We start from the raw sequence: 26,104 nt of genomic DNA, 5'->3' as shown, positions 1-26,104 counted from the left end.
GAGGAGAATGTTAGTTTGTTTCCTTTATTCCTGATTTTCCAGATCTACGCAAAGGTCTGATTCATGTGGCGTCATGATACGTAGGCAACCTACATAGGGTTCGATCAAATCATTTTTTTAAAAGAAAAGAAAAAAAGAGATGGAATTGTGGGATGTGAGATATGAGAGAAAGAAAGTGTGATGATTAAAAAAAGAGAAATGAAGGAAAATGGGTCAGCCAGCAAATGCTAGAAAAGCAAAGAAAAGAGAGGTTGAAATGAACAAATTGGGATGATGCCAACTGACCTTTGTACCCTCGAAGTCATTTTAGAACCGATAACTGTGGCTAGGTGCATTGCACATAAAGTGAGATTATCTTATGTTAAATGCTCTAACGCTAACGTGATGGCTTCATTTTGTTATATTCATAGCAAAAGGGTGGTTGGTTTGTGGTTTTAAAGTGGTAACTCTTCTCTACAACATAAAGTCAAAGGCAATGGCAGACAAAAACAGAACTGAGTTAGTTGATACCGGTGCTCGAAAGCAGTTGGTTGAACAGGACAATGTGTTGGTTGAAGAGGTAAAGATGTTAAAACAATGGGTTTTGTTCAATACTTTCAATACAAATCAGGCGTTACCCTAGACCGCTCCTCCATATCTAGAATGGGAAAGAAGCCAGAGGAAAGCTTTAGAGAGTTTGGGCTCAGATGGAGGGAGCAGGCTGCTCAAGTCAATACCCCGATTGGTGAAGAAGAAATGGTTAAGCTTTTCCTACAAGCCCAGGGGCCCACCTACTTCAGTCATTTGATCCCAGCCTTGGGAAGCCTTTCAAAGATGTGTTAAAAATAGGGGAGCTAGTGCAAGAGGGAATCAAGTCAGGCAAAATCATGAGTTGTTCGAAAGACATTCAAAACACCCTAGTAAGCTTGGGTGGAAGAAAGAGAAACAGAAAAGATTATCTGATGGGATTTCCCGATCAACACTTCCAGCCTCGACATCGTCCCCATGGATATACTTGTGCGCCAGATGATCCTCCCTAATGCCACTTCTCTCCACGGAACTCCCAAAATCGTACATCACTTTCCCAGTACCCAGCTCCACAAAATGCCTATCCACCCCCACGAGCCTACCGAAAACCTCCTGGATCAGGTTTCCGGCCCAATCAAGCATTTAAGAATGAGAGGTTGCTGAAAAAAGAAAAGTCTTTCACCCCTATTGGAGAATCATACGCCAGTTTGTTCCAAAAGTTGAAGCAATTGGACATGTTGAAGTCGATTCATATAAAAATGCCAAACCCTCTGTCAAAGAAGTTTGACTTTTCTCAAAGGTGTGCATATTGCTCAGATGCCCAGGGGCATGACATAGAGAAGTGTTGGAATCTGAAGAAAGCAATTCAGAAGCTTATTGATGCAGGCGACATTGTCGTGCAAAATCCAGATGCAGTAGACACTAGCCAAAGTCCATCGCCTGTGCATAAAGAGACGCATATGGTGGGTATTGTTTATTTTGAAAAGGAATGTGAGAATTCATCTGGAAGCCTCGAAGGTCCACGTGCTACTAAGCTTTCAGCGCTATCAGGAGTTGATCTTAAGAATGAGTCGGCAAAAGGAACCCAAAAGCAATTTGTTTAGAACAATGTGATGAAGACTTGTGGAGGTCCTAGTATTGCTGATGCAGAATTCAGTGGCTAAGATATCGTGCTTGGTAATTGGAAAGACACTCCATTTCTTGGTCAGTCGGAGAAGAGCTTTCGATGGTTTAGTTTGTTGTCATTTTTGTTGTCCGGGTTATTGCAGGGTTGTAATACGCATATCGTCTTGTGACTCAAATCCTTCTATCCTTTATTTTGTCTAGTTCCTTTAGTCGTATTATCTCACTTAGTGTTTTATAGGTTTGTTCTAGGTTTGTAACCCCAGTCTAGTTTGTCTGTTCTGTTGTGCAAACCCTTTCACCATCTGTCTAATGCAATTTTCTGTTTTCTATTATTTCTAGTCATTTTTGTTTAGTTCTCTTTTCCTTTTATAGCCCTTTTCCTGTTGACTCTAGTGACATGACATGCACGCGTAATTCTCAGCCTGGTTTTAAAAGTTAGTTTAGTCACGAAGCAATGAAACAATGTTTAAGATGTAGGGACATTGGAGGGAAATAAGTGAAGGCATTTTGAGATCACTTCAAGCCCGAACCATGTGAAACTGGGGTAGATAGAACAAAAGAAATACTATTGAAATGCATCCTGCCGCATCAGGTTGAAGCTAAAGGCAAGTTTTCCAGAAATTGGCAAGGGCCGTTCGTGGTAATGAGAGTGTTTTCCAATGGTGCTTTGTATTTAACAGATGTAGAGGGCAAATGTGTGGATATGGTTATCAGTTCTAATGCAGTCAAAAGATATTGTGTATGATTCCTTTGGTTTGTTTAATTGTGTTTGTTTGTACTTGGCATGTTTTGAAGATTGGAATGATGAAGGCATTTTACTCTGCTATCTAAACACTCTATCCTTTGTTACCCTTTTGAGCCTTATTTATTTCTTTTTCATACCCCTCTTTTGGAATCAGTGGTAAAGTTTAGAAACGCAAGTGCAAAATGTAAGTAAAGGACAAAAAAAAGAGAAAGAAAAGAATGAAAAGAAAAAGAAAGAAAAAGAGAGGAAAAAACAACAAAAAGAAAAAAAAACAAAAAGAAGAGAAAGAAAAGGAAAAGAAAAATCACAACAAACAAAGTAATTCCTATAACATGAACTACGTTCGACCTGATTCCTTTTAAGGATATGTAGGCAGCCTCACGGTTCGGTCCCATCAAAATAAAAATCCAAAAGTCCCCAAGCAAGAAACTGAGGCAGAAGTTGTGGTTGTTGTAAGAAATCTGATTCCGAAAGTTGTAATTTTGTACCCATGTGAATTGTTTTGAGCCTTTGATATCCTTTCTTTTTAACCCTATCCAAAATCCCACGTTACGGTCCAAAGAAAGACCTTCCGATCAGTCTTCGAGAGATGCCAAGTGAAGAAAGGAGAGGTAATTCATATCAGGGGCAACACTCTGGTCCAAGCAGAAAAATAATGAAAATGAGAGAGTCTTATTGGTGAAAACCCTCACGGGCACCGTAGGGCGATGAGAGCTGAGAGAAATCCAAAAATGAGAGAGTCTTATTGGTGAAAACCCTCGCGGGCACCATAAGGCGACGGTAAATTGAGAGAAAGAACAGAATGAGAGAGGCTTGATGGTGAAAACCCTTCAGGCACTACAAGTCGAATAAGGATTGTGAATCAGATTGGATAATCGGAGCATTGAAGTCCAGTTTCACGGTTCAGGGGTATAACAAGAGTTGAACATCAGACTTGTTTGATAGATCAGGCCACTTAATCAACATGTGCATGTCATGGTCATTAGAGTTGGTATCCACATCTGATAGGTTTCTACTTTGTAGTTTTCTTGTTAGGAATCATCTCTTTCCTTTGTCCTTTACTCTGTTCCTTTTGTCTTGTTTACTTCTTCTTCCTGAGTCCGTTTGGTCAGAATAAGTGAGAAATGACTTCAAAATTTGCCACCAGCTTTCCAATTACACAAAACGGGATCTGTCCAGCACATCAAAGTGGCATAAGTTAGGAAAGAACAACAAGCGCACTGAGTTGGTAGCAATCAACATGCTTTGGAGTCCATGAGAAATACAAAGGTTTAGCATATTTCAATTCGTGAATAGTGCAACAGATAGAGGATGTTGGGTGAACGGGTCAAAGGTATTCTCTGTGATGAGATCAACAAAGAAAGTGTTTAACCAGTAACAAGCAAGGTATTCCAAGTAGAAATCAAAGTTATCGTGACAAGTGAGGGAACAATAGACTTCAAGGCCAAGGCCAGTGATTTAAGTCAGGAAGGAACAGCATGCGCACTAAGTAGATGGCAATTAACGTGCTTTGGAATTCATGTCAACACAAGAGCACGATGCAACAGATGGAGGGTTTAGGTGGACGGATCAAAGGTATTTTCGGTGAAACACAAAGGTTGGTAAATGTCAGTTTATGAGCAATGCAACAGATAAAGGGAATTGGGTTTGAATGGAGAAGAGGTATTTTCTGTGATAGGGATGACAGAGAAAGTGATTAGTCAAGGAATAAGCAAGGTCTTCGAGTGGAAATCAGTTATCATGAGAAGTGAAGGAGCAACCGCCCTCAAAGTCAAGGCCACAAACCAACAACCATATTTTTAAACTGACAAGATTTTTATTTGATTTGAAATAGGGGCAGGAAATCTCGTTTGATTCGGAGAAACCCACCGCAAGGAAAGGCAAGTACCAGATAGGTTTGACCGTTAACTCTCAGGACCCGCCTGGATAATGGGATTTAATTTAAAGTTTTCAGGACCCTCCAGGAAAATGGGATTTAGTTTAAAATTCAAAACAATTATGAGTAGCAAGATCTAGCATAAGTGCGCCCCAAAGGAACATAAGTAGGCTTCAAAGTTTACATGTTTGAGATAGGATTCAATTAGGAGTTTTCAGGACCCTCCTGAATAACGGGACCTAGCTTAGGATTTCCATTGGACAACAAGGTTTAGAGTGAGTTATGTTGTAGGGTAATATAATTTAGCCGTGAAATTGTCACTCTTAAGATAAAACTTAACTTTTGATTTTTAGTACCCTCCTGGATAATGGGACGTAGTTTAAAACTGGCTTACATAAGAAGATTTAACGGAAGTAACACCTTTAGAAGATATAACTTAGATTTAAAATTGTCGTTTAGTTAAGAGTTGTCAGGACCCTCCTGGATAATGGGGAGTAGTTTAAGACCTTCTTAGATAATAAGATTTAGCAGAAGTCATGACTTAAAAAGATATAGCTTAGATTTAAAATTGTCGTTTAGTTAAGAGCTGTCAGGACCCCCCTGGATAATGGGACCTAGATTTCAAATTCTTAGTAATATGATTCAGTTTAACACTCACATATGTGCCCAGCTACCAAACTGGGGCAGAAAAGTTTCTTTATTTTGTCTATTTTGTTGAAATTAGGTACCCGCCTGGAGAGCAGGGAATACATTTCAAGTTCAGCAATCAGGAGCCCGCTAGGAGAGCAAGGAATACATTTCAAGTCAGGAGCCCACCTGGAGAGCAGAGAATACATTTCAGTTCAGCAGTCAGGAGCCCGCCTGGAGAGTAGGGAATACATTCAAGTCAGCAGTCAGGAGCCCGCCTGGAGAGCAGGGAATACATTCCAAATAGTAGTCAGGAGCCCGCCTGGAGAGCAGGGAATACATTTCAAGTCAGCAGTCAGGAGCCCGACTGGAGAGCAGGGAATACATTCAAGTTCAGCAATCAGGAGCACGCCTGGAGAGCAGGGAATACATTCAAGTTCAGCAATCAGGAGCCCGCCTGGAGAGCAGGGAATTCGTTTCAAGTCAGCAATCAGGAGCTCACCTGGAGAACAAGGGAGTATAACTCAAGTTTTAGCTTTCAAGTACTTATTGATATTTGGTAATGTGGTTCGTTTTACACTTACATATGTGCCCAAATACCCAAACTGGGGCAGAAAAATTTTCTTTGTTTTTGTCTATTTTGTTGAAGTCAGGAGCCCGCCTGGAGAGCAGGGAATACATTTCAAGTTAGCAGTCAGGAGCCCGCCTGGAGAGCATGGGAATACATTTCAAGTTCAGCAGTCAGGAGCCCGCCTGGAGAGTAGGGAATACATTTCAAGTTCAGCAGTCAGAAGCCCGCCTGGAAAGCAGGGAATACATTTCAAGTTAGCAGTCAAGAGCCCGCCTGAAGAGTAGGGACTACATTTCAAGTTAGCAGTCAGGCACTCACCTGGAGAGCACGGGAATACAGTTCAACTTTTTGGCAATCAGGCGTCCACCTGAAGAAAGGGAAAACATCTCAGATTATAATTCAAGTCGACAACAAAGGAATTCCACCAAGAGAATACAAGTCAACATGGCAACAAGAGCTGCAAGATCAAGCTTCAGAAGACTCATAGATAGGAATCTTGTAACTCGTAGTTGACAGGCTTAGCTAGTCTTTTTTATGTTTTGATTTTTGATGTAATAACAGGGCTGCAGACCGAAACCTCGGCGGAACGGCACCTCGACTGGCGCTTCACCTCGGCATACTCCATCATCTCACTCACTTCCCGAACTACACTGACCTGATTCCTTTATAGCCAAGGATATGTAGGCAGCTCAGACACCAGGGCTCGGTCACATTCTCCTTTCTCTTAGTTTTAGTCTCTCCAAATAAGGGTCGGGTCAAAAACCTGTCTAGTCAGTCTTTGTTTGAAAACTCTTCGTGTTTCCAATCAAAGAGGGGCAGCTGTAGACATGTGCTTTTTGACCCTCCCCAAAATTTTTCATATTTTAGCACGTAAATATTTAGTTTAGGCCCAATATAGCTATTTCAACTCATTTTTACTCTTTTACTTTATTTTACTACAAGAAAATAAAAATTACAAAAAATATTTTTATTTTATGTACCATTCATAAAGTAAAAAAAATATACAAAAAATAGTACCTTAATTTTATCTTTATATAATATTGAGAAATACAAAAAAATATGTAATAGTTTCATGTTTTAATATAATTTAGTTTAATTAATTAGAATTTATTTTTGCATCATGTAGTATAGTTATCTTATATTAAGGGAATTTAGCTATGGTTTTAAATAATAATTCTTGGAGTGTTCTTATCCCAAAATTGAAACACAAAAAAAAAGAGACATGGTCAAACACAATTACCCTTAGCACATTCATCTCAACCCATTAGCCCACTTAAGTGCAAGATTTAATCATAGCCATCTATTTCCTTCTAATCCAATGACCATCATCTCTCCCACCTTCATATAAAATACCAAATTATAGAAACCCTACCCCAAGTTTTCAATTCTTAGATCTAGCTCAACACTCAAAAAGAAAGCTTCAGCTGTGACTCCATCTCAGAAGCAACGATCAGACCCCAATTCCCAAAAAGAAAAGGGCTACAACCTAACGCCTCTATCTGGTTTTTGGAAATTCACCAGCAGCCATAGAAAAGACTGCTTCCTCTATCGTCTCCAAATGACTGCTAACTCCCAATTCAAAGACACATATTAGAGATCAAGAGATCCACGACCAGAACTTCCCCTAAAGCACCTTCATCTCTACCCCAGAAGGAAAACACCATAGTAATGGCTAAAAATACAGAGTTAGATCTGAAAAAAGCCGAAAACATGAAGAAAACTAGGGATCTTTAAAGATTTAAAGAACACTAATTTCAAAAACTCTATTTCTCTTCTTGCTGGATTTTTACAAGCAGTAGAGTTTGTTGAGGAATTCCTTGTTGCTGGTTTATCTTGGTCGAGTTGCTCGTCGAATTTCCGTCTTTGTAATGTAGAAGTTTTCATATATAAAAGGTCTTTTTCTCTTCTTTGATTAGCTTGGTCCTGTGCCTTCTATTTTTTAGCCTTCTGCTTTATTGGTTTTGTCAGTCAGTGTCTAATGCCTGAATTGTCCTCTCTCGCATGTTTTGAAATCTTGCAAATAATTATATCTTTTCCTTCAAATTTCCATTATTTGGTAGAAGGACTTTATGATTCATTAGATTTTGTTGTGGAAGATGCCTCTGTCTTTTATATTAGTGGTATAGTAATTGTAAATGTTGCAATAGTATATTGCATTTGCTTCCCATGTTTGTTGGATATTTAACCTTTTTGTGAAAAAAAATTCTCGTGAGTAGTAGAAAAATAAAATGTTACTAGTTTTAAATTTGGGCAAGTATGCAAGGTTTTGGAGTAAATTATATTGTTCACCCCTGGCCTCACAACAATCTCAAAGATTAGGAAAATAATTTAGATGCGCTAGTTGCTTTAGGCGTGTTATAATAAAATTATCATAGCTACGGATACGGTTCCCGTGACGTAGTTGTGATACGTAATCCTAAATTCGGGTGTGCATTTCATGTGACCCAAATCCAAATCTCAACAACGCTAATAAAATATGTCTAGGACCGCGGGTGCATTTATGTGACGTGGTTCAAGGAGTGTTTTAATAACGTTGCAATCTTCTTAAAAATGAATAAAAACGGTTAAAATTTAAAATTTACACATAGGTTCATAATTGTTTAAAATCACATAATTAAGCCGAATATAACAATTGAGCGATCGTGCGAGAACCATGGAACTCGGGAATTCCTAACACCTTTTCCCGGGTTAATAGAATTCCTTACCTGGATTTCTGGTTCGCGAACTATAATACGGAGTCAATCTTTTCCTCTATTCGGGATTTGAATCGGTGACTTGGGACACCATAAAATTATCCCAAGTGGCGACTCTGAATTTAATAAATAAATAATCCCGTTTCGATTGTCACTTTAAGTTGGAAAAAACTACCTTATATACCCCCTTTTCCGGGATGCAGGTAAAAAAGGAGGTGTGACAGCTCTGGCGACTCTACTGGGGACCTGAACCCAGAATCTCTGGTTCAGGGTTCAGAATTCAAGCTTAGATGAATTGTTATATTTGGCTTTATTTATTATTTGATTTTATTACATGTTTGGGCCTAATGTGCTAAATGTTGCTTTTACCGCTTTGATATTATCTGAACTGTATATACAAACTACTACGAAACCTCTCTCTTCTCTCTCATGAGGAGTGCACGTTGGTCGTGACTTCTTTCTATTAGTGTCATATCCCAAATAGAATGAGGTTCGTACAAGTTGCAAAGCCGGATGATCTTTTGATTACCTGTACGCAGCCCCCCCTCGACTCGTATTGTCTGCTCGAGTACACATGCTAGAACAAGACACCCAGGTTTTAAACCTAGAATAACTCAGCCTCATGCCGGATCTCTAGTAGGAACGCTGATCTGCATCATGTGCATTTGACTTTGGAGACTCAACACAGGGGTTGGATCTGTCTAGGACAGGTGTACCCGAAATGAAAAGATCATCCCGATGCATCCTAATGTGCTACATGTTACAATCCTCAAGGGTAAAAGGGTCATTTGGCGGACCAATGGTAGTTGAGGGCAAATGAAAAAAAAGAGGGTGAAGTGTGAAAATAAAGCAAGTAGGGACTAGTTATGTTTTTTGTTACATTTTATTAATAAAAAAGAAAAAAAGAGCATGGAAACTTCAAAAAGATTTTGCACTTTTATCATTTTTCAAAAATCAAAAAAAAAGGGAAAAAGAAAATCCATAAAGATTTTACATGTTTCATCATTTTTCGAAAAAAGAAAAAAATGTGTTTTCTATAAGTCAGTTGTTTTTTTTTAAATTCTCGCCCGTATCCAATCTGCCCGAACTACGCATTCCTGATTCTCGTCTTTCGGGACGTGATACGTAGACAACCCACATAGGGTCTGGTATTTCTAATAAATCTTAGGTTCTTGGTTTTGCGGGGTCATAGCCAAATTTTGCACTTTTAGCCACCTTTTGGCCAAATAAGCCATTTTGCAAAAATAGCCTCAATCATGTCTTAGGGAATGTTATTGTCTCACATAGTGTTTGTTTAGGTTTTCTTATACAGGTGTGAATTTACTTACTAGAGTTTGATCATGACAGATACCTTAGGATCACTGCATTCAGGAGCTACTCGAGGAGCCATTTTATATTTTTGAGTCAATTGTTCATGTTTTACTTTCTAGTCATGTATAGTAGTATTTGGTATTTTAGGTGATGTTAGAGTTTGTAATAGTCTATTTATGTTTGACCAGTCTTTTGTTTTTGTATTTGGAAATGTGTTACAAGTCAAAAAAAAAAAGAATTTTCTTTTAGTACCTCTTTAAAAGGTTTTCTTTAAGGTATTAATTCCAAAAATTCAAAAAGATTTTCTTTTGATGTTCTTCTTTGAAAATTAATGAAAAATCAAAAAATTTATTTTACAAAAACTTTAGGACACAGTACATAGAAGAAATAAGATACCTTATCTTCTGTTTATTTTTAAAATTTTTCCTTTAGGTAATTAAAAATTGAAATCCAAAAACAGTTTTTATCTTTTTCATTTCTCGTTACGAAGTTTTTCTTCAGGGATATTAAATGAAAATTCAGAAAAAAAGAGAGTCAAAAAAAATATATCTTTCTTTTCTAGGATTTTTCCTTAATAGAATATTTGTTTCCAAAAAGAAAAGAAAAAGAAAAGTCTGTTAAGCTTGAGTTTAGAATAGGTTATAAAACATTAAGTCTAGAAAATTCAAAAAAAGGTTTTGCTTCTTTTTCTGTTTTCTCATCGGATTAGTCATTAAGGTAAAAAAAGAAGAAGAGAATGTTAGTTTGTTTCCTTTATTCCTGATTTTCCAGATCTACGCAAAGGTCTGATTCATGCGGTTTCATGATACGTAGGCAACCTACATATGGTTCGATCAAATCATTTTTTTTAAAAGAAAAAAAAAAGAAAAGAAAAAAAGAGGTGGAATTGTGGGATGTGATATATGAGAGAAAGAAAGGGTGATGATTAAAAAAAGAGAAATGAAGGAAAATGGGCCAGCCAGCAAATGCTAGAAAAGCAAAGAAAAGAGAGGTTGAAATGAACAAATTGGGATGATGCCAACTGACCTTTGTACCCTCGAAGTCATTTTAGAACCGATAACTGTGGCTAGGTGCATTGCACATCAAGTGAGATTATCTTATGTTAAATGCTCTAACGCTAACATGATGGCATCATTTTGTTATATTCATAGCAGAAGGGTGGTTGGTTTATGGATTTAAAGTGATAACTCTTCTCTACAACATAAAGTCAAAGGCAATGGCAGATAACAACATAACTGAGTTGGTTGATACCGGCGCTCGAAAGCAGTTGGTTGAACAGGACAATGGGTTGGTTGAAGAGGTAAAGATGTTAAAACAACACATGGCTGACATGTATCAGGCTTGGATGACTGGGAAGGCGCCACCCCCGCTACCACCTAGCTTCCTAAATGCTACCCTTACCCAAACACCGGTCACAGTGCCAGATGATCCCCCATATTCTCCAGATCCACCCGCTTATTATGGCTTTCCCAACCACCCTAGTAGCTCCATCACTCATCTTCCAATTACCTTTCCCAAAAATTGCCCTTCGGTCTTATCCACCATCCCCAACAATGAACACCCACTCAAAGCTCATGATGCCCAATATTACCCCTCAGAGGTTGCCCACAAGGTTCCCAACTCATTCAAGCAGGGACCGCGGGATGAGCCTCATGTTGAAAATGAAAAGTTCACAGGAAGAAAAGGGCGAGATGGGATACCCAGGAGGCTGAAAGGCATAGAACAGTTCTTAAAGAACAAGCAAGGAATGGGAGACCAGGGTAGCATGGCTTATAAAGAACTGTCTGTGTCCCCTGACGTTCTCCTGCCCGCGAGATTTAAAGTGCCACAATTTAACTTGTATGATGGGTGTGGGGATCCAGTAGCCCATTTGAGGGATTATTGCAGTGAAATGAGAAGTGTTGGCGAGAAAGATGATTTGTTGATGGCGTACTTCAGTGAGAGCCTGACTGGGGAAACTTTGGACTAGCATGCTCGTCAAGATGTTGGTAAGTGGCCTACATTGGGTGACATGGCTCAAGATTTTGTTCAATACTTTCAATACAAATCAGGCGTTACCCTAGACCGCTCCTCCATATCTAGAATGGGAAAGAAGCCGGAGGAAAGCTTTAGAGAGTTTGGGCTCAGATGGAGGGAGCAGGCTGCTCGAGTCAATACCCCGATTGGTGAAGAAGTAATGGTTGAGCTTTTCCTACAAGCCCAGGGGCCCACCTACTTCAGTCATTTGATCCCGGCCTTGGGAAAGCCTTTCAAAGATGTGTTAAAAATAGGGGAGCTAGTGGAAGAGGGAATCAAGTCAGGCAAAATCATGAGTTGTTCGAAAGACATTCAGAACACCCCAGTAAGCTTGGGTGGAAGAAAGAGAAATAGAAAAGATGATCTGATGGGCTTTCCCGATCAACACTTCCAGCCTCGACATCGTCCCCATGGATATCCTTGTGCGCCAGATGATCCTCCCTAATGCCACTTCTCTCCATGGAACTCCCAAAATCGTACATCACTTTCCCAGTACCCAACTCCACAAAATGCCTATCCACCCCCACGAGCCTACCGAAAACCTCCTGGATCAGGTTTCCGGCCCAATCAAGCATTTAAGAATGAGAGGTTGCTGAAAAACGAAAAGGCTTTCACCCCTATTGGAGAATCATACGCCAGTTTGTTCCAAAAGTTGAAGAAATTGGACATGTTGAAGTCGATTCATATAAAAATACCAAACCCTCTATCAAAGAAGGTTGATTTTTCTCAAAGGTATGCATATTGCTCAGATGCCCAGAGGCATGACATAAGGAAGTGTTGGAATCTGAAGAAAGAAATTCAGAAGCTTATTGATGCAGGAGACATTGTCGTGCAAAATCCAGATGCAGCAGACACTAGCCAAAGTCCATCGCCTATGCATAATGAGACGCATATGGTGGGTATTGTTTATTATGAAAAGGAATGTGAGAATTCATCTGGAAGCCTCGGATGTCCACGTGCTACTAAGCTTTCAGCGCTATCAGGAGTTGATCTTAAGAACGAGCCGCAAAAGGAACCCAAAAGCAATTTGTTTAGAACAATGTGATGAAGACTTGTGGAGGTCCTAGTATTGCTGATGCAGAATTCAGTGGCTAAGATATCGTGCTTGGTAATTGGAAAGACACTCCATTTCTTGGTCAGTCGGAGAAGAGCTTTCGATGGTTTAGTTTGTTGTCATTTCTGTTGTCCGGGTTATTGCAGGGTTGTAATCCGGATATCGTCATGTGACTCAAATCCTTCTATCCTTTATTTTGTCTAGTTCCTTTAGTCGTATTATCTCACTTAGTGTTTTCTAGGTTTGTTCTAGGTTTGTAACCCCAGTCTAGTTTGTCTGTTCTGTTGTCCAAACCCTTTCACCATCTGTCTAATGCAATTTTCTGTTTTCCATTATTTCTAGTCATTTTTGTTTAGTTCTCTTTTCATTTTATAGTCCTTTTCCTGTTGACTCTAGTGACATGACATGCACGCGTAATTCTCAGACTGGTTTTAAAAGTTAGTTTAGTCATGAAGCAATTAAACAATGTTGAAGATGTAGGGACATTGGAGGGAAATAAGTGAAGGCATTTTGAGATCACTTCAAGCCCGAACCATGTGAAACTGGGGTAGATAGAACAAAATAAATACTATTGAAATGCATCCTGCCGCATCAGGTTGAAGCTAAAGGCAAGTTTTCCCAAATTTGGCAAGGGTCGTTCGTGGTAATGAGAGTTTTTTCTGATGGTGCTTTGTATTTAACAGATGTAGAGGGCAAATGTGTGGATATGGTTATCAGTTCTAATGCAGTCAAAAGATATTGTGTATGATTCCTTTGGTTTGTTTAATTGTGTTTGTTTGTACTTGGCATGTTTTGAAGATTGGAATGACGAAGGCATTTTGCTATGCTATCTAAACACTCTATCCTTTGTTACTCTTTTGAGCCTTATTTATTTCTTTTTCATACCCCTCTTTTGGAATAAGTGGTAAAGTTTAGAAACGCAAGTGCAAAATGTAAGTAAAGGACAAAAAAAAAATAATGAAAAGAAAAAGAAAGAAAAAAGAAAAAGAGAGGAAAAAACAACAAAGAGAAAAAAAAAACAAAAAGAAGAAAAGAAGAGAAAGAAAAGCAAAAGAAAAATCACAACAAACAAAGTAATTCCTTTGACATGAACTACGTTTGACCTGATTCCTTTTAAGGATACGTAGGCAGCCTCACGGTTCGGTCCCATCAAAATAAAAATCCAAAAGTCCCTAAGCAAGAAACCGGGGCAGAAGTTGTGGTTGTTGTAAGAAATCTGATTTTGAAAGTTGTAATTTTGTACCAATGTGAATTGTTTTGAGCCTTTGATATCCTTTCTTTTTAACCCTATCCAAAAGCCCACGTTACGGTCCAAAGAAAGACCTTCCGATCAGTCTTCGAGAGATGCTAAGTCAAGAAAGGAGAGGTAATTTATATCAGGGGCAACACTCTGGTCCAAGCAGAAAAATAATGAAAATGAGAGAGTCTTATTGGTGAAAACCCTCACGGGCACCGTAAGGTGATGAGAGCTGAGAAAAATCCAAAAATGAGAGAGTCTTATTGGTGAAAACCCTCGCGGGCACCGTAAGGCGATGGTAAGTTGAGAGAAAGAACAGAATGAGAGAGGCTTGATGGTGAAAACTCTTCAGGCACTACAAGTCGAATAAGGATTGTAAATCAGATTGGATAATCAGAGCATTGAAGTCCAGTTTCACGGTTCAGGGGTATAACAAGAGTTAAACATCAGACTTGTTTGATAGATCAGGTCACTTAATCAACATGTGCATGTCATGGTCATTAGAGTTGGTACCCACATCTGATAGGTTTCTACTTTGTAGTTTTCTTGTTAGGAATCATCTCTTTCCTTTGTCCTTTACTCTATTCCTTTTGTCTTGTTTACTTCTTCTTCCTGAGTCCGTTTGGTCAGAATAAGTGAGAAATGACTTCAAAATTTGCCACTAGCTTTCCAATTGCACAAAACGGGATCTGGCCAACACATCAAAGTGGCATAAGTTAGGAAAGAACAACAAGTGCACTGAGTTGGTAGCAATCAACATGCTTTGGAGTCCATGAGAAATACAAAGGTTTAGTATATTTCAATTCGTGAACAGTGCAACAGATAGAGGATGTTGGGTGAACGGGTCAAAGGTATTCTCTGTGATGAGATCAACAAAGAAAATGTTTAACCAGTGACAAGCAAGGTATTCCAAGCAGAAATCAAAGTTATCGTGACAAGTGAGGGAACAATAGACTTCAAGGCCAAGGCCAGTGATTTAAGTCAGGAAGGAACAACATGCGCACTAAGTAGATGGAAATTAACGTGCTTTGGAATTAATGTCAACACAAGAGCACGATGCAACAGATGGAGGGTGTTAGGTGAATGGATCAAAGGTATTTTCGGTGAAACACAAAGGTTGGTAAATGTCAGTTCATGAGCAATGCAACAGATAAAGGGAATTGGATCTGAATGGAGAAGAGCTATTTTCTGTGATAGGGATGACAGAGAAAGTGATTAGTCAAGGAACAAGCAAGGTCTTCGAGTGGAAATCGGTTATCATGAGAAGTGAAGGAGCAACCGCCCTCAAAGTCAAGGCCACAAACCAACCGCCATATTTTTAAACTGGCAAGATTTTTCTTTGAATTGAAACAGGGGTAGGAAATCTCATTTGTTTCGGCAAAACCCACCGCAAGGAAAGGCAAGCACCAGACAGGTTTGACCATAAACTCTCAGGACTCGCCTGGATAATGGGATTTAATTTAAAGTTTTTAGGACCTTTCGGGAAAATGGTATTTAGTTTAAAATTCAAAACAATTATGAGTAGCAAGATCTAGCATAAGTGCGCCCCAAAGGAATATAAGTAGGATTCAAAGTTTACATATTTGAGATAGGAATCAATTAGGAGTTTTCAGGACCCTCCTGAATAACGAGACCTAGCTTTAGGATTTCTATTGGACAACAAGGTTTAGAGCGAGTTCTGTTGTAGGGTAATATAATTTAGCTGTGAAATTGTCACTCTTAAGATAAAACTTGACTTTTGATTTTCAGTACCCTCCTGGATAATGGGACGTAGTTTAAAACTGGCTTGCATAACAAGATTTAACGGAAGTAACACCTTTAGAAGATATAACTTAGATTTAAAATTGTCGTTTAGTTAAGAGTTGTCAAGACCCTCTGGATAATTGGGAGTAGTTTAAGACCTTCTTAGATAACAAGATTTAGCGGAAGTCATGACTTAAAAAGATATAGCTTAGATTTAAAATTGTCGTTTAGTTAAGAGCTGTCAGGACCCCCTGGATAATGGGACCTAGATTTCAAATTCTTAGTAATATGATTCAGTTTAACACTCACATATGTGCCCAGCTACCAAACTGGGGCAGAAAATTTTCTTTGTTTTGTCTGTTTTGTTGAAATTAGGTACCCGCCTGGAGAGCAGGGAATACATTTCAAGTTCAGCAATCAGGAGCCCACTTGGAGAGCAGGGAATACATTTCAAGTCAGCAGTCAGGAGCCCGCCTGGAGAGCAGGGAATACATTTCAGTTCAGCAGTCAGGAGCCCGCCTGGAGAGTAGGGAATACATTCAAGTCAGCAGTCAGGAGCCCGCCTGGAGAGCAGGGAATACGTTCCAAATAGTAGTCAGGAGCCCGCCTGGAGAGCAGGGAATACATTTCAAGTCAGCAGTCAGGAGCCCGCCTGGAGAGCAGGGAATACATTCAAGTTCAGCAATCAGGAGCACGCCTGGAGAGCAGGGAATACATTCAAGTCAGCAGTCAGGAGCCCGCCTGGAGAGCAGGGAATACATTCAAGTTCAGCAATCAGGAGCACGCCTGGAGAGCAGGGAATACATTCAAGTCAGCAGTCAGGAGCCCGCCTGGAGAGCAGGGAATTCGTTTCAAGTCAGAAATCAGGAGCCCACCTGGAGAACAAGGGAGTATAACTCAAGTTTTAGCTTTCTAGTACTTATTGATATATGGTAATGTGGTTCGTTTTACACTTACATATGTGCCCAAATACCCAAACTAGGGCAGAAAAATTTTCTTTGTTTTTGTCTATTTTGTTGAAGTCAGGAGCCCGCCTGGAGAGCAGGGAATACATTTCAAGTTAGCAGTCAGGAGCCCGCCTGGAGAGCATGGGAATACATTTCAAGTTCAGCAGTCAGGAGCCCGCCTGGAGAGTAGGGAATACATTTCAAGTTCAGCAGTCAGAAGCCCGCATGGAGTGCAGGGAATACATTTTAAGTTAGCAGTCAAGAGCCAGCCTGGAGAGCAGGGATTACATTTCAAGTTAGCAGTCAGGCACCCACCTGGAGAGCACGGGAATACAGTTCAAGTTTTTGGCAATCAGGCGTCCACCTGAAGAAAGGGAAAACATCTCAGATTATAATTCAAGTCGACAACAAAGGAATTCCACCGAGAGAATACAAGTCAACATGGCAACAAGAGCTGCAAGATCAAGCTTCAGAAGACTCATAGATATGAATCTTGTAACTCGTAGTTGACAGAATTAGCTAGTCTTTTTCATGTTTTAATTTTTGATGTAATAACAGCACTGCAGACCAAAACCTCGGCGGAACGGCACCTTGACTGGCGCTTCACCTTGGCATACTCCATCATCTCACTCACTTCCCGAACTACACTGACCTGATTCCTTTATAGCCAAGGATATGTAGGCAGCTCAGACACCAGGGCTCGGTCACATTCTCCTTTCTCTTAGTTTTAGTCTCTCCAAATAAATGTCGGGTCAAAAACCTGTCTAGTCAGTCTTTGTTTGAAAACTCTTCGTGTTTCCAGTCAAAGAGGGGCAGCTGTAGACATGTGATTTTTGACCATCCCCAAGATTTTTCATATTTTGGCACGTAAATATTTAATTTAGGCCCAATATAGCTATTTCAACTCATTTTTACTCTTTTACTTTATTTTACTACAAGAAAATAAAAATTACAAAAAATATTTTTATTTTATGTACCTTTCATAAAGTAAAAAAAATATACAAAAAATAGTACCTTAATTTTATCTTTATATAATATTGAGAAATACAAAAAAATATGTAATAGTTTCATGTTTTAATATAATTTAGTTTAATTAATTAGAATTTATTTTTGCATCATGTAGTATAGTTATCTTATATTAAGGGAATTTAGCTATGGTTTTAAATAATAATTCTTGGAGTGTTCTTATCCCAAAATTGAAACACAAAAAAAAAGAGACATGGTCAAACACAATTACCCTTAGCACGGGTCACCAAGAAACCGAAACCTAACCATACATTAGAGATCAAGAAATCCACGACCAGAACTTCCCCTAAAGCACCTTCATCTCTACCCTAGAAGGAAAACACCATAGTAATAGCTAAAAATATAGAGTTAGATCTGGAAAAAGCCGAAAACATGAAGAAAACTTGGGATCTTCAAAGATTTAAAGAACACTAATTTCAAAAACTCAATTTCTCTTCTTGCTGGATTTTTACAAGCTGTAGAGTTTGTTGAGGAATTCCTTGTTGCTGGTTTATCTTGGTCGAGTTGCTCGTCGAATTTCCGTCTTTGTAATGTAGAAGTTTCCATATATAAAAGGTCTTTTTCTCTTCTTTGATTAACTTGGTCCTGTGCCTTCTATTTTTTAGCCTTCTGCTTTATTGGTTTTGTCAGTCAGTGTCTAATGCCTGAATTGTCCTCTCTCGCATGTTTTGAAATCTTTCAAATAATTATATCTCTTCCTTCAAATTTCCGTTATTTGGTAGAAGGACTTTATGATTCATTAGATTTTGTTGTGGAAGATGCCTATGTCTTTTATATTAGTGGTATAGTAATTGTAAATGTTGCAATAGTATATTGCATTTGATTCCCATGTTTGTTGGATATTTAACCTTTTTGTGAAAAAAAATTCTCATGAGCAGTAGAAAAATAAAATGTTACTAGTTTTAAATTTGGGCAAGTATACAAGGTTTTGGAGTAAATTATATTGTTCACCTCTGGCCTCACAACAATCTCAAAGATTAGGAAAATAATTTAGATGCGCTAGTTGCTTTAGGTGTGTTATAATAAAATTATCATAGCTACGGATATGGTTCCCGTGACATAGTTGTGATACGTAATCCTAAATTCGGGTTTGCATTTCATGTGACCCAAATCCAAATTTCAACAACGTTAATAAAATATGTCTAGGACCGCGGGTGCATTTATGTGACATGGTTCAAGGCGTGCTTTAATAACGTTGCAATCTTCTTAAAAATGAATAAAAGCGATTAAAAGTTAAAATTTACACATAGGTTCATAATTGTTTAAAATCAGATAATTAAGCTGAATATAACAGTTGCGCGACCGTGCTAGAACCACGGAACTCGGGAATGCCTAACACCTTCTCCCGGGTTAACAGAATTCCTTACCCAGATTTCTGGTTCGCGGGCTGTAATACAGAGTCAATCTTTTCCTCAATTCGGTATTTGAACCGGTGACTTGAGACACCATAAAATTATCCCAAGTAGCGACTCTGAATTTAATAAATAAATAATCCTGTTTCGATTGTCACTTTAAGTTGGAAAAAACTCCCTTATATACCCCCTTTTCTGGGATGTAGGTAAAAAGAAGGTGTGACACTCACTATATGCATAAATATAAATATAAATATGCACGGCATCACCCTTCGTACTTTATCACGCTTCCTCACCATATGCATAAGTATGAATGTGCACGGCATCACCCTTAGTGCTTTATCGCTCTTCCTCACCATATGCATAAGTATGAATGTGCACGGCATCACCCTTCGTGCTTTATCACTCTTCCTCACCATATGCATAAGTATGAATGTGCACGGCATCACCCTTTGTGCTTTATCACTCTTCCTCACCACAACAATAGCAGAAACAACAACAACGCGGCAAGGGCATCACAATCAAACAACTTGTTTCATCATTTACTTTTACAATAGAAATATCAACTTGAGCCAATACTCATCCAATATCCAAATTAGGAACAACATAGTAAAACTTGTTAACATGAACCATAACTAGCTTAAGCACGAATGATACGTATAGAAAAACACAACTGTCACAAGTACAGAACTCACTCGCATGCTATGACCCTATAACGACGTATAGATACTCGTCACCACACCTATATGTCGTACTAAACAACTAACAAGTAGAAAATAGGGCAAACAATACATAATCCCTCAAGCTAAGGTTAGCCACAACACTTACCTCGATTGTACAACTAAAATCAAGCCTCAATTACCGCTTTACCTCTCGGTTCCACTTCCAATCCACTTGTATCTTGTCATAATTAACTTAATAACATCAATAAATGCTAGAGAGATAAATTACAATGCTTAATTTTAGGTTACCCAACATTTTTTCCAAAATGTCAAAACCAGACCCCGGGCCCGCTTGGTCAAAACTCGAAGTTCGGACCAAAACTCGATTACCTATTCACCCCGAGCCTGGATATACATATAGTTTTGGAGTCCGACCTCAATTTGAGGTCTAAATACCAAAATTGTAAATTCCTAAATTCTACCCAAAAACACCTAATTCCCCCATGAAAATCCCTAGATTTTGTGAAGAAATCTTGTAAAAAGATGAAATATATTGAAGGAAATGAGTTAGAAGTTGTTTACCTATGATTTGGGGAAGAACTCTTCTTTAGAAAATCGCCTATAGGAGCTTAGGCTTTAAAAATTTGAGAAGTGAAGTGAAAATCCCTTCAAAACTTATTTTTGAACAGTTGCAGGTATCGCATTTTCGATCACATGTTCGCAAATGCGAACTCGCAAATACGACCAATGCTTCGCAATTGCGAAGCTTGACATGACCTGCTGCCTTCGCAAATGCGAACAAATGTTCGTAATTACGGCCACTGTTCATGCCACATTTGTGACGTTGAACTTCGGAAATGCAAAGGTCCCCTGCCCAGCCCAATCATCACAAATGCGATGATTCTTCGCAATTGCGGTGCTCGCATTTGCGAGTCAGACTTCGCAATACAGATCTATAGCACCAGAAAATTTCCTTAAGGCTCAAAACACTCCATGGCCTATCCGAAACTCACCCGAGCCCTCGAGGCTCCAAATCAAACATGCAGACAAGTCTAAAAACATCATACGAACTTGTTCATTCGATCAAATTTCCAAAATAATAGTTCAAACTTCCTATTTTCTCAACCAAAGGTCCGAATCGCGTCAAATTACTTCTGTTTCTCACCAAATTTTACATATAAGGTTTAAATATTATAATGGAGCTGTACCGGGCTCCGGAACCAAAATATGGGTCTGATACCATCAAGTTTCAACACTATTCAATTTCCATAAACTATTATATTTTTCTGTTAATAATTTTCTTCAAAAATTCATTTCTCGGGATAGGAACCTCAGAATTCGATTCCGGGCATACGACCAGGTCTCATATTTTACTACGGACCCTCTGGTACCATCGGAATACGGGTCCGGATCCGTTTATCTAAAACATTGACCGAAGTCAACAAAAATCATCTTTTAAGCCAAAATTCATTATTTCTTAAAACATTTCACATAAGGGCTTTCCGGATATACGCCCGGACTATGCTCGCAAATCGTGGAAAGATAGAAGGAGGTTTTTAAGACCTCAAAACACAGATTTGACTTCTAAAATAAGAGATGACCTTTTGGCACATCACGCCCTTTTGATCACGCGCCAAACTTTAATGTCATATGACATAGTGTAGGTCTCCATGCGCACTTTCTAATGAGAGAAGTGCTGACCATTGAAGTACGGGGGTCATAACTGAGAAGTTCCTTCTTGAAATAGCGCTCTAGCGACTGTATTTGATCTCATGATCTTTTCCTCACTTGTTGTTAAGCAAAGTTCGTGATGGGGTAAATTGTAACTAATTTTAAAAACTTAGTCGACTTAGAAGAGAATTAACTAACTTCACTTTATCAGCAGATTTGACTGACGATGAAAATAAATTGCAAGGAATTTAAAAGCTGAGAACATAAGAGTTTTATACTGGTTCAGTATCGGTGTGGTACCTACATCCAGTTCTCTTGGGTCACAAGGGTTCTCTTAAATCTTCAATAGTTGGTTACAATAGAAGTGGATTTATGGGTCGTTTACCACCAATGGTTTTCAGCAACAATATATTATAAACTTGACACAACTCTTTTTTGTTTTCTAACACTTCCCATCTTTTAAGACACTAGTAAACTTAGGAATACAGTGTTTGTGCTAATACCTATGAAGACATAGAAAACAGTGGTAAGTTGCGTAATTGAATTCTTGAGTCTGCCAGTCTTTTTATATGAGGGTCTTGAGAGCCTTGCAGATTGACTCTTGATTGAGGCACAAAATATTCTAAGAGTTTTGACCCAAGGGGTGCCTCCGACTCCTACTCAAGAGATGGATAGGATGCATTTACGTCCTTCATTTTTATATTCATAATCAAGAGAATGATTTGTGGCTTAACTTGATCGATTAATCTTCAGAATCTCCAGATTCCAAATCAATCCTTGAAGTAAAGACTGTCTTCCTATAGCGACTGCACTTAATCTTGTTTCCTTTTTATGGCCTTGACATCCTTTGATTTAGCAATGTTCTTACTGCGTTTGATCTTGTTTCCTTTCCGATATCTTTAACATATTGACTTCCTTTGATTTAGTACTGCACTCCTAATTTCCTTGTCACGACCCAATTCCCGAACCCGGTCGTGAAGGCGCCTCTCCTGAAGACAAGGCCAGCCCGACCAAAACAGAACACCTCTTTTAAATAGTTAAATATCATAAACAGTTCTAAAGCATGATATAATATCCATAATTTGCAGAATTAATGATAACAACAGTAAAAAAAACTATCCCGACACAGCCTAAACCGGGGTGTCACAAGTCATGAGCAACTAAGAGAAATCCTGATACAGTCTACTAATCACTAAACCCGATACAATAGTTATAAGAACATGAGAATGATAAGATAAGGGAGGCACGGGGGATGCGGACGCCAACAACTACCTCGTGATCTCTGAAACACTGCCTGGACGGGAAGATCAGCACTCAGGAATGGACTCTACGATGCCTGAATCTGCACACACGGTGCAGGTAGTAACGTGAGTACTCCAGCCCAGTGAGTAATAATTATAAATAATGGCTGAAAGCATGAAAACACGTAAAGGCACAAAGCAGTTCTATATCAAAGTAGTAAAAATCATGTAAAGCAGTAAATCAATGAAGAAGTCAAGTGAAATCTCTTTAAATCATGTAAAACAGGAAATTTAGCAGGTAAATAACAAGTAGAAATCTGCCCCTCAGGCACAGTATCAATCACTCAGAATAGTATCGGCTCCTCGGGCTCACTCTCATCACTTAGTGCTCATTCTCAGCTCTCGACCCATATATCTCTCATAACAACAGAATTCAGAATAATCGCTTCGGCGTGCGGCCCGATTCGTACATCGCTGTGGCGTGCAGCCCGATCTATATAGATAGTCGACTGCGCTCACTGGGGGTGTGCAGACTCTGGAGGGGCTCCTACAGCCTAAGCGCTATATTGTTGCGGTGTGCATCCCGATCCATACAAGTATTGCTGGGGCATGCAGCCCGATCCATAACATATATAATATACTCACCATTGGGTTCTCAACCCCTCTCACTCATTAACCTCAAAGCCTCTCGGGCACAATAATAGAAGATAGGGATCTCAGCCCACAAATTCCTCTCATTTAGGAATAGTATGATAAAACCGGCTTGAATCGTTTAAAACAGATAGAAACATGACCGAGGATATGATTTTTACCAAGTATAGTGAGGAAAATCATTCAAAATCCCCGAAGGGTTCAAATAGTTGGCACGAAGCCCAAATATGGAAATTATCCCAAATCATGATGATAACAATTAAGTTTCAATCAAATACGCGGTAAAATTATCAGTCGGGACGGACCAAGTCTCAATCCCCAATAGAAAAATACCCCACGCTCATCATCCAGCGCGTGTCTCACCTGAATATAGTACTACGATGTGCAATCCGGGGTTTCAAACCCTCAAGGCATCATTTACAATCATTACTCACCTCGAACCAGCTACAACTCTAGCTCGTGACACCTTTGCCCCTCGATCGGCCTTTACGCACGTCGAATCTATTCAAAATCAGAACGAATACATCAAAATAAGCTAAGGGAACAAAGCCCAAGCGAAAACAATCGAAACATATCAACAATACCGAAATTAGCAAAACCCGAGCCTCGGGCCCACTTCTCGAAACTCAGAAATTTTTACATCAACGGGTTCCTTATCCTCCCACGAGTTCATACATATCAAAAGTTCTCAAATTCGACCTCAAATAATCCTTCAAATCCCAATTTAAAAGTTCAAAATCCCAAGCCCTAGTTCTTCCATTTATAGATTAGGTTCCATAAATTTCTAGGTTAATTTCACAATAGAATCACGTTTTAGGTTCATAATTTTACCTCCAATCACTTCTACTTGAATTCCTCTTCAATCTCCCTCAAATAGCTCTCAAAATGATCAACTATGGTGGAAAAATGGCTCAAAATCGCGGATGAAATGTTTTATAAACTTACTGCCCAGGTCTGACCCTTCCTTCTTCGCGAACGCGGTCAAACTCTCGCGTTCGCGATGCACAACTTATCTTGACTAGATTTTCCTTCTATGGTATCGCGACATAGGACTCGTGAACGCGATGCTTTGCCTAGGCGACCCTTCGCGAACGCGACAACACACCTGCGAACGCGAAGCACAATTTCACTTCTAATCCCCTGACTCAAATCCTTCTATGGGAACGCGACAGTACCCCTCGCGAACGCGATGCACCAGGGTCACTCCCCTTCGCGAATGCGAAGGACAATTTCACACCTCCCTCCGCTTACACTTCGCGGATGCGAGGACCCTTATGCGAATGCGAATAGATAAATTGCTGCAACTGCTGAGATCAATTTTCTGTAACTTTCGAAACTCAAAAGTGGTCTGATTGACCACCCGAAACTCACCCAAGGCCACCGGGACCTCAACCAAAAGCACCAACACATCCTAAAACCTCATTCAAACTTGTTCCAATCATAAAAACACCTCAAACAACACCAAATCCATCAATTCACATTGAATTCAAGCCTAAGTTTTCTAAAAACTTCCGAAATACGCTTTCGATCAAAAACCCAACCAAACCACGTCCGAATGAACTGAAATTTTGCACACACATCACAAATGACATAATGAAGCTACAACAACTCTCGGAATTCCATTCCGACCCTCGAATCAAAATGTCACCTATCAACCGGAAATCGCCAAAATACTAACTTCGCCAATTCAAGCCTAATTCTACACCGGACCTCAAGAACCAATTCCGATCATACTCCTAAGTCATAAATCACCTCCTGAAGCTAACAGAACCATCAGAACTCACATCCGAGCTCTATAACACATAAGTCAACATCCAGTTGACTTTTTCAACTTAAACCTTTTTAAAAGAGACTAAGTGTCTTATTTCTTACCAAATACACCTCGAACGCAAACTAATCAACTCGATCACATATAACGCAGATAACGAAGCGTAAAGAAGCAGAAATGGGGGAAAATAGAGCGGTAACTCATGAGACAACTGGCCGGGTTGTCACATCCTCCCCAACATAAACAAACGTTCGTCCTTGAACGAGTCAAGAAACATACCTGAAACCTCGAATAGGTGAGGATATCTGCTCCGGATCTCCCGCTAGGTCTCCCAGGTAGCCTCCCCCATGGGCCGACCTCTGCACTGCACTTTCATCGAAGCTATATCCTTTGACCTCAACTTTCGAACCTAATGACCCAAAATAGCTACTCGCTCCACATCATAAGTCAAATCATCATCCAACTGAACCGTGCTGAAATCCAAAACATGAGACGGATCCCCAATATACTTTCGGAGCATAGAAACATGAAATACCGATGCGCACTCGACAAGCTGGGTGGAAAAGCAAGCTCATAATCCACCTCCCCAATACTCCGAAGTACCTCAAAAGGCCCAATGAACCACAGACTCAACTTCCCTTTCTTCCCAAATCTCATAACACCCTTCATGGGCTAAACCTTCAGCAAGACCTTCTCACCAACCATGTAGGACACATCTCGAACCTTCCGGTCCGCATAACTCTTCTGACGCAACTGCATTGTACGAAGCCTCTCCTGAATCACCTTCACCTTCTCGAAGGCATCCTGAACCAAATCTGTCCCCAATAGTCTAGCCTCGCCGCGCTCGAACCAACCAACTGGAGATCTACACCGCCTCGCATACAAAGCCTCATACAGAGCCATTTGAATACTCGACTGGTAGCTGTTGTTGTAGGCAAACTATGCAAGCCGTAGAAACTTATCCCATGAACCTCCGAAATCAATAACACAAACACGCAACATGTCCTCCAATATCTGAATACTACGCTCAGACTGCCCGTCCGTCTAAGGATGAAATGTTGTGCTCAACTCCACCTGAGTACCCAACTCTCTCTGTACGGCTCTCTAAAACTGCAAAGTAAACTGAGTACCTCTATCCGAGATGATGGAAACAGGAACATCGTGTAACCGAACAATCTCCCGGGTATAAATCCCTGCCAACTGCTCTGAAGAATAGGTAGTACACACTGGAATGAAGTGCGCGGACTTGGCTAGCTGATCCACAATCACCCAAATAGCATC

This window comes from Nicotiana tabacum, chromosome 18 (genome assembly GCF_000715075.1).
Source record: "Nicotiana tabacum cultivar K326 chromosome 18, ASM71507v2, whole genome shotgun sequence".
NCBI classification, from domain to species: Eukaryota; Viridiplantae; Streptophyta; class Magnoliopsida; order Solanales; family Solanaceae; genus Nicotiana; species Nicotiana tabacum.
The sequence above is the reverse complement of the archived record's forward strand: the minus strand, read 5'-3'. Positions refer to the sequence as shown.